We start from the raw sequence: 9,000 nt of genomic DNA, 5'->3' as shown, positions 1-9,000 counted from the left end.
CACAATGAGGATGAATGGGGAGAACCCCAGTGATGATGTTAGTAACTGGAAGACAATTATAACCTTCAGTAAATCACTATGACATTAGTGGATTGTGCTGACAAATTGTTGTTGTTTGACCTTTGACCTAGTGGATCTAATTAAGGAATGACAAGTTGAGAACTTACATAACTAAAATTTTCATGGGGAATATTCAGATAGAATTTTCGATATGATGGACCATTATTGTGTTAAGGATATGAATGTTCTATATGTTCAGAATGAATTGTTCTCTGATAATGAGTTTTGTATGTTCTTATTATAGAAGGAATCTTTATCCTAAGATTTGGTATGGGTTGACCAGACTATAAGAAGCTCCAGAATCAGTTGGATCTTAAGGTGAAAGAGTTTAACCTCCAGCTGGCCAGATGAGGACATCTCTCGTTTTTTAAGCGGGGTAGGATGTAAGATTCCTCCCTCTAGCTATTGAGGTGTAAAGGTGTAAGAACCTCCCCTTATGTTCTTGAAATTATTCCCCTCTCTGAAAGAGAAGAAAAATCTTGTTTTACCCTGTTTTGGCCTAGAGAGAGATAATCCAAAATTGAGATATCTTTGGATAAAAAAGTCCTCCTAGTGTCTAAAATGGATTCCCCTGAAACACAATTTCAAAATGAACTTTCCAAGGTGCATTAGGAAGTAATTGAAAATGTGTATAAGAGACCTTAGCCTAAGGTCTTAGGAATTTTTGGGATTATGGTCCAATTAGGGTTCCAATGTGCCAATTAGATTGATCCAAGTGTTGGAATGAGATAAATCCAAAAGAATAAAAGAAAATACCCAAAAATGAGTACATGCTCACATAAGATGAAGAATTGTCTACAACAACTCTTGGAGTTGCGCTTCTCCTCTTGGTGGACCAATTGATTAGTCGGGGGCTTCACTGTAATTAGAGAATCAAGTCAAACTTGGAGGTAAAATCAATTTTTATGGTTTTTTCCAATTTATCTCAATGACTTTCTTCTTCTCAACCCCTCTCAAGCTTGAGAAGATTTCTAAATAATTGTTTTAATTCAAATCAAGCTTTCCCTAGGTTTCTTAATGTTTAATGTTAACTTAATTAACATTAAGTTAACCTTTATGCTTAAATTGTAATGCTTTCTTTAAGTAAATCTCTCTCTCTAAAAGAATAGCCATCTTTATGGATAAATCCCTTGAAAAAGGATGCTTCTCAATGATAGTCTCTTAATTCAGAGCTAAACTGTAGGCTTGATAAGCTAGCGATTAAGAAAATGGTATTTTTATGATTTTGTGTCAACAAAATAATGGTTATTTCTTTTAGCTTATTTATAAGTAGTTAAAAACTACTTTGATTGATTCTAAATGAGAAATAGATTATCCTATCAATTTGGGAAAAGAGAAATAATGGAATTAGCTTAATGTAGTGGGATAATCATAATTAATTTATGATCATGGTTAAAATTATGATTTAAATTCATAGTTTAATTTTATGCATAAAAGAGGAACTACTATCATATTTTCATTTACAAGCTTTTATTCTTTACAAAAAAAATTGAGAATTATCAATAATAGCAGCGAAGCTATGGCAAAAGTTTCAGAAAATAATACGTATCGTATTTTTATGCATAATGATAAAAGAGGACTTCCTACCATATTCTAGTATTGGACATCCTATGCAAAAAGAATGATTTTCATCATAATCATGAGAAATAATTTTTTTTATAATTATGCATAATTAATTGATTATGAGAAAAGAGTAAATTTTGGTAAATTTATTTTTATGCAAAAAAAGAAATTCCCATGATAATTGAGATCCAAGTAATCAAATGGTAAAAGAGGGATTTTTGGCATAATTCAAATTATGAGTATTTATCAAAAGTGGAATTTTGAGCATTATTAATTTTATTGGGAAATATGGGTACAATTGATTTTTGTAAATCCCATGAATCTTTTGCTCAAAAGAAAAATATTAAATATATTTCACTTGAGAAATTTGAGAAAGAATATGAAAATATCCATCGAGAAAAAGTACCTTTAACTAGGCCAAGCAATTGGCAGAAACTTAGAAATGTCCCATCGATATCGAAAGTAGAAAACAGTAGTAAAAGTGGATGTAATAAGATGTGATGTAGAGCTGAATGAATGTGACAGGATGTAAATGGATGCGATGTGAGTAGATGAGATGTGAATGTTATAAGAGGAGATGTAAACGTGATGTGATAAGATGTAAATGTGATATGATAAGATATGAATGTGATGTGATAAGATGTGAATGCGATGTGATAAGATGTGAGTGGATGTGATGAGATGTGGATGAGATGTGATGTGATGTAAATGGTTGTGGATGTGGATGTGATAAGATGTCGATGAGATGTGATGTGATGTAAATGGATGTGGATGTGGATGTGATGAGATGTTATGTGATGTAAATGGATGTGGATGTGGATGTGATGTGATGTAAATGGATGTGGATGTGGATGTGATGAGATGTGAATGAGATGTGATGATATGTGAATGGGTGTGATGTCACGTAAATGGATGAGAATGAGTTGTGAAGTGATAGATGTGCATGTGAATGAATGGATGGATGTGCATAGATGTGAATGTGAATGAGTGGATGGATGTGGATAGATGTGGATGGATGGATGTGGATGAATGGATGGATGTGCATAGATGTGAATGTGAATGAGTGGATGGATGTGGATAGATGTGGATGGATGGATGTGGATGAATGTGATAAGATGTGAATGGATGTGATGAGATATGGATAGATGTGGATGTGATGTGATGTGATATGGATGGAATGAATGTGATGTGCTAAGGATAGATGTGGATGGAATGTATGTGATGTGATGTGGATGCAATGAATGTGATGAATGTGAATGGGTCTGATAGATGTGAATGGATGTGATGAGATGTGAATGGGTGTGATGAGATGTGAATGGGTGTGATGAGATATGAATGAATGTGATGAGATGTGAATGGATACGTTGAGATGTGAATGGATGTGAATGTGATGTGATGATATCTGAATGGATGTGAATATGATGTACATGAAAAGCACTTGAAGGAAGCCAAGTGTGGTGAAGCAATGTGTGAAGCATTGCAAAGCAATTAAAAGCACATGAAAGTAGCCAATTTCTTTGACGTAGTTTAAAGCACTTCAAAGCAGAATTCAAATTCAGGAATTTTGGGAGATTTTCAAGTTTTTGGCACAATTTCGAGAATGGGTCGAGTTTACTTTGAAGAAGGAAATCTAAGAGTTTAGGCCCTCAAAATGACAAGCTCGAGCATAGTGTCATACTAGTGCACAAGATCCATACTTGAAGATGCGCTTTTAAAAATATTCTTCATTTACAAAATCAAAGCATTGCATTAAGTACACAAATCCTAGTTGAGCTATATGTCCCCACTACTAGAGTTTCATAGAACCACTCCGTAGAGATCAACAAAATGTTGCAACAATGTAACCTATTTTTCCAAATAAAAACCCAAAAAACTATGTAGCAAGCAATACCTTCAAGTTCTATAGCTTAAGTATAGGAGAGTCACAATGGGCCTAATAAAACTCTTTGCGAGAGAACTCACCACTTATTCGTTGGATACAGAAGAGTTTACAAGATTTAGAGGATATTTGCAACAAGTGAGGAAAACAATAGCTTCAAGTTCGTTAGCATAAAGTGAGAAAATATCATGATTGGCTGGCTAATAAAACTTTTGGCCAAAGGGCTCATTCATTATTCAAGAAACATGAAAGAAATGTGTTTTTGCCCATAGCTTAAACTACTTTAAAGAGCAATTGGCTACTTTTATGTGGATTGAAGTGCTTTGCAATGCTTGTCATTTCTTCAAAGCAGTAGGCTGCTTTTAAGTGCTTTTCATGCGCTAAGTTCTTTAAACTTCTTTAAAGCAGTTGGCTACCTTCATGTGTGCATTTAAGGGCTTTGCAATGCTTGTCCTACTTCAAAGTAGTTGGCTACTTTTAAGTGCTTTTCATGTGATTTTAACTACTTTGAAGTGCTTGAAACTACTTTAAAGTGCTTGCATCTTTTATGTGCTTTTAACTGCTTTGCAGTGTTTACTAGTTGGCTACTTTTAAGTGCTTTTGATTGCTTTGCAGTGTTTACTCGTTGGTTACTTTTAAGTGCTTTTAACTGCTTTGAAGTCATTTAAACTACTTTAAAGTGGTTGTCTACTTTCATGTGATTTTAACTTCTTTGCAGTGCTAGTTGGTTGCTTTTCATGTGCTTTTAACTACTTTGTAGTGCTTTAAATTGCTGAAAGCAGTTGCCTACTTTGTAGTGCTTTTAATTGCATTAAAGTAGTTGCCTGCTTTCATGTGCTTTTAACTGCATTACAGCAATTGGCTACTTTCAAGTGCTTTTTAATCGTTTTGCAATGCTTGTCACTCACTGCTTTAAAGCAGTGACAAGCAGTTGACTGCTTTTAAGTGTTTTTTATTGAAGTGCTTTAGTTTCCTACTTTCGTGTGCTTTGAATAGCTTTGCATTGCTTACCACTACTTTAAAGCAGATGGCTACTTTCATGTGCTTTTTAGTGCTTTTTTGTGCTTTTACAAGGATTTAAAGCAGTTTGCTGCTTTCATGTGTTTTGGTACTTGAACTGTTTTCCAAGGCTTGTCACTGCTTTAAAGCAGTTGGCTGCTTTTATGTGCTTTTGGTACTTTAAACTACTTTGCAATGCTTTTGATTCCTTTAAATTGCTTTGCGGTGCTTGTCATTTGATAGCAGTCTTGTTAGCGGCTCATGTGAGTAGGAGAAGTTAGAGGAATTGGAGAGATTTTAAGACTTTCTTATACATAACAATTTGAGTATAAGATTTTAGATTTGATCGCCTTCTCTCAAGTAATAAATATGTAAGCTTTTTATGAAGAAATTATGCATGTAAGTAATTTAGAGTCTTCACATAGTATCTTTCCAACTTGTTTGACTCTATTGTTTCAAGTTTTTTAATGCTTCTAATTTGATTCGATATCTCTCACACCTCCACCCACAAAGAACTTTATCATGGTATTGGAAGTTACGTTAGTGCTTAGGCTTTAGAAAAGCTATATGTGTTATTTTCTTTCCTAGTGTAGCTCACAAAATGTTCAATATGAAAACTATAAAGTCTCTTGGTCTGGGATAGATATGTGTTATTTTCTTTCCTAGTGTAGCTCACAAAATGTTCAGTATGAAAACTGTAAATTCTCTTGATCTGGGGGATAGATATGTGTTATTTTCTTTCCTAGTGTAGCTCACAAAATGTTCAGTATGAAAACTGTAAATTCTCTTGATCTGGGATAGATATTTTAAAACTACTTTAAGTGGGTATTATTCATGCTATGGCTAATATTCTCACAAATGTTTAGCTCTAAATTTCTAATGATTAGTGAGAATCGAGCTTAATAGTGGCTACTATAACTTTCGAGTAGTAGCACAAAATAGGTGACCAAAGAAGGGCTTGTTGCTCTAAAAACAATGACAAGTTTCACTCGTTTTTTTTAGAAAGTTGTAGAGGATATTGAGATCTATTTATAAAGTTTGAGCTTGGAAGTGGAGAAATCAACTTTGCAATAAGGTGCACTTTTGTAAAAATTGAGATTTCATAGAAGAAATTGGGGAGATGCAAATTAATTATTTTAATGAGATTTACATGATTGATGGAGCTTAATTACATACATTCTTACATTGATTTTATCATGGATCAATCAATTCTTGCTTTTATAAGAACATTTATAAAAATGTGGAAGCACTTGCACTTTAATGGGAAAATTTCTTTCCCAAAATTTATTTGATGGATGGATTCTCATTTATATAAGAGCTGGTATAAATTTCTCATTCTTGTCTCTTAGGTGGACTACTTCATCCTTCTATTGGTATACATTTTTCAATCAATGTTATACCCAGGACTCATGGAGGAAGAGAAGAAGAAGAAAGACGGCTTCATCAAAAACTTCATTGAAAAGGTGGCTTCATCACTAACTTCTTTGGAAATTTTCTTCTATATTGTTGGCCATCATTGGTCAATAATGGTGATCTTCTTGAGCTTCTAATTTGGGACCTGTTTAAATGGGACACACTATGAGGCATACATATATGCTTTGTCGAGACAATGTTGTCTAAAAGGAAGTGCTCTCCACTTTATAGAGATAAAAAAATTTGTTGGGTATCCATGTGTATTGACACATGTTATTGTGTTTGAGTTGTCTATCCTGGCTAAAAGATGCCTTAAAATTTTTAGAGGTTGAGGTGGGTTACCTCTGATGATGTTGCAGATAGTGTTTTAGAGAACTTGTATATGAAGAGAAAGATGGTGTATTTGAGCCAGTAATGGCCACATAGAGACATAAGTTGAGGTGGCTTGCCTTTGATGATGTTGCAGATAGTATTGTAAAGAACTTGTATGTGAAGAGAAAGATGGTGTTTTCTAACCAATGAAGGTCATGGAGTTCCACACATTGATGCTTAGACTAGGATCATATGGCAAGAACTTCACATGGTATGTTCTCAAGCACTTGAATTTATACTAGGGTCGATCATGTGGCAAGAGAGTCAACCACTTGGCATGGTATGCCCTCAAGCATGTGAGGTGAAAGCAAGTGGAATAATTAGTTTAGTTGGTGTGAGTAGAAGAAGTAAGTGGAGAAGTTAGAGGAATTGGAGAGATTTTAGAACTTAATTGTAGGTAGCAATTTGAGGATAAGATTTTGGATTTTGGATTTGAGTGCCTTCTTTAAAGCTATAAATACATAACCCTTTTATGAAGAAACCAAGCAAGCAAGTAATTTCGAGTCTTCACGCATTATCTTTCCAAGCTGTTTCACTCTATTGTTTCAAGTGTTTCAATGGCTTCTAAGATAGAATGCATATTTGTCTGAACTCTTTTCCTCCTCACATGGAGGCTGATTCTAGTTCCGACTTTAGTTAAGTAAGACCAAGCCTCCTCTCTCTCTCTCTCTCTCTCTCTCTCTCTCTCTCTCTCTCTCTCTCTCTCTCTCAACATGTCTTGTATTCGAATCTCACTCCCATTGGATAGATCATATTTGGTCTCGAGCCTCTCTCTTCCAAGGAGCTTAGGCTCTACTCTCTTCTGTCTCTCTCCCTTATATTGCTACATCTAGCCCCATCCCCCTTTTATACGTGAGCTAATCGTTTGTGCATGTTGAAGCCTACATACATTTCTTAACCAACTAATCGCTTGTCAAGTTGAAATGTTTGGTGAGGAGGATACCGCGAAGAGAAGGCAATGCAGGAATGAGAAAAGGACTAATGCTCTCTCCCATTTCATGTATCTTTGATGCTCAGCATAAAGGATCGAGACTAGGAGGAGATGAGACTGAAGGGGGAGGAGGGGTGCAATGCATGAGAGGGACATGGTAGAGGAGGAGAAGGATGAGGAGGTGTGGAGGGATGGAGGAGGGGGAAATAGATGTTGACATTTAAATGTAAGAGATTTGGATTCCCTGAAATAAAGTGTTTTGATTTAGTGGTTGAGATCGTCCTTCCCAAACGACCCATGACCATGACGGTAAGGAAGGAAGGGGAGGAGAAAGGGGTGCATGGCTACCGATTTGTGGACTTGTGGAGTAAAGAAGGTCAAAAGCTTGGGTTAATTAGACACAAATTTGAGTGAATAGAATAGAGCACTAAATTCTTGTTTTCCATTATTTCAATTGGTTTTCATATATAATATACCGCTATATGCCTCCATGATTAATGGCTTTGTAAAGGTTTTATGAATGTAGAGAGGAATCTACAAGAATGTTGCTATTTTGGCATGTTTGACCTCTCTCTTTTCCTCTATCTACATTTTTCCATGATATCCCCCCTCTCTCTCTCTCACTCTTTTCCTCTGTCTACTTCATTTTTCCATCACCCAGCTCTGCATTTCTTGCAGCACACTTCATGTGCTGTTTTGGAACAATTTTGAAGGATGCTTGCTGCATTATGTGCACACCTTCGTAGCTTCTCGATGGTGAATCCTCAATCCTCAAAAGGCCCTATTCACTTAGTATTTTTTGCAAAGTGTTTTAATAAATTAGCTAAAGCCATGCCAATTATGCGATCTACTGTAAAGTGCACAAGGCAGTTATGCAATAAAGTCTAAGCTTTGAAGAAGATTGAGCTTCTCAAACAGTCCAAGATACTCAAGCAAGTAATTTCGAGTCTCCACGCATTATCTTTCCAAGTTGTTTCACTCTATTGTTTCAAGTGTTTCAATGGCTTCTAAGATAGAATGCATATTTGTCTGAACTCTTTTCCTTCTCATATGGAGGCTGATTCTAGTTCCGACTTTGGTTAAGTAGGACCAAGCCTCCACTCTCTCTCTCTCTCTCTCTCTCTCTCTCTCTCTCTCTCTCTCTCTCTCTCTCTCTCTCTCTCTCTCTCTCTCTCTCTCTCGACCAATTGTAGCTAAGCAAGATTGAGCCTCTCTCTTTAAAGGAGATTAGGCTCTACTCTCTTCTGTCTCTCTCCCTTATATTGCTACATCTATCCCCATCCCCCTTTTATACGTGAGCTAACCGTTTGTGCATGTTGAAACCTACATACATTTCTTAACCAACTGCTCACTTGTCAAGTTGAAATGTTTGGTGAGGAGGATACCGACGAAGAGAAGGCAATGCAGGAATGAGAAAAGGACTAATGCTCTTTCCCATTTCATGTATCTTTGATGCTCAGCATAAAGGATCGAGACTAGGAGGAGATGAGACTGAAGGGGGAGGAGGGGTGCAATGCATGAGAGGGACATGGTAGAGGAGGAGAAGGATGAGGAGGTGTGGAGGGATGGAGGAGGGGGAAATAGATGTTGACATTTAAATGTAAGAGATTTGGATTCCCTGAAATAAAGTGTTTTGATTTAGTGGTTGAGATCGTCCTTCCCAAACAACCCATGACCATGATGGTAAGGAAGGAAGGGGAGGAGAAAGGGGTGCATGGCTACCGATTTGTGGACTTGTGGAGTAAAGAAGGTCAAAAGCTTGGGTTAATTAGTCACAAATTTG

The sequence above is a fragment of the Cibotium barometz genome, chromosome 45 (assembly GCF_041138505.1).
Source record: "Cibotium barometz isolate CiBa-2024 chromosome 45, ASM4113850v1, whole genome shotgun sequence".
Taxonomy (NCBI): domain Eukaryota; kingdom Viridiplantae; phylum Streptophyta; class Polypodiopsida; order Cyatheales; family Cibotiaceae; genus Cibotium; species Cibotium barometz.
Note: the sequence above shows the minus strand (reverse complement) of the source record.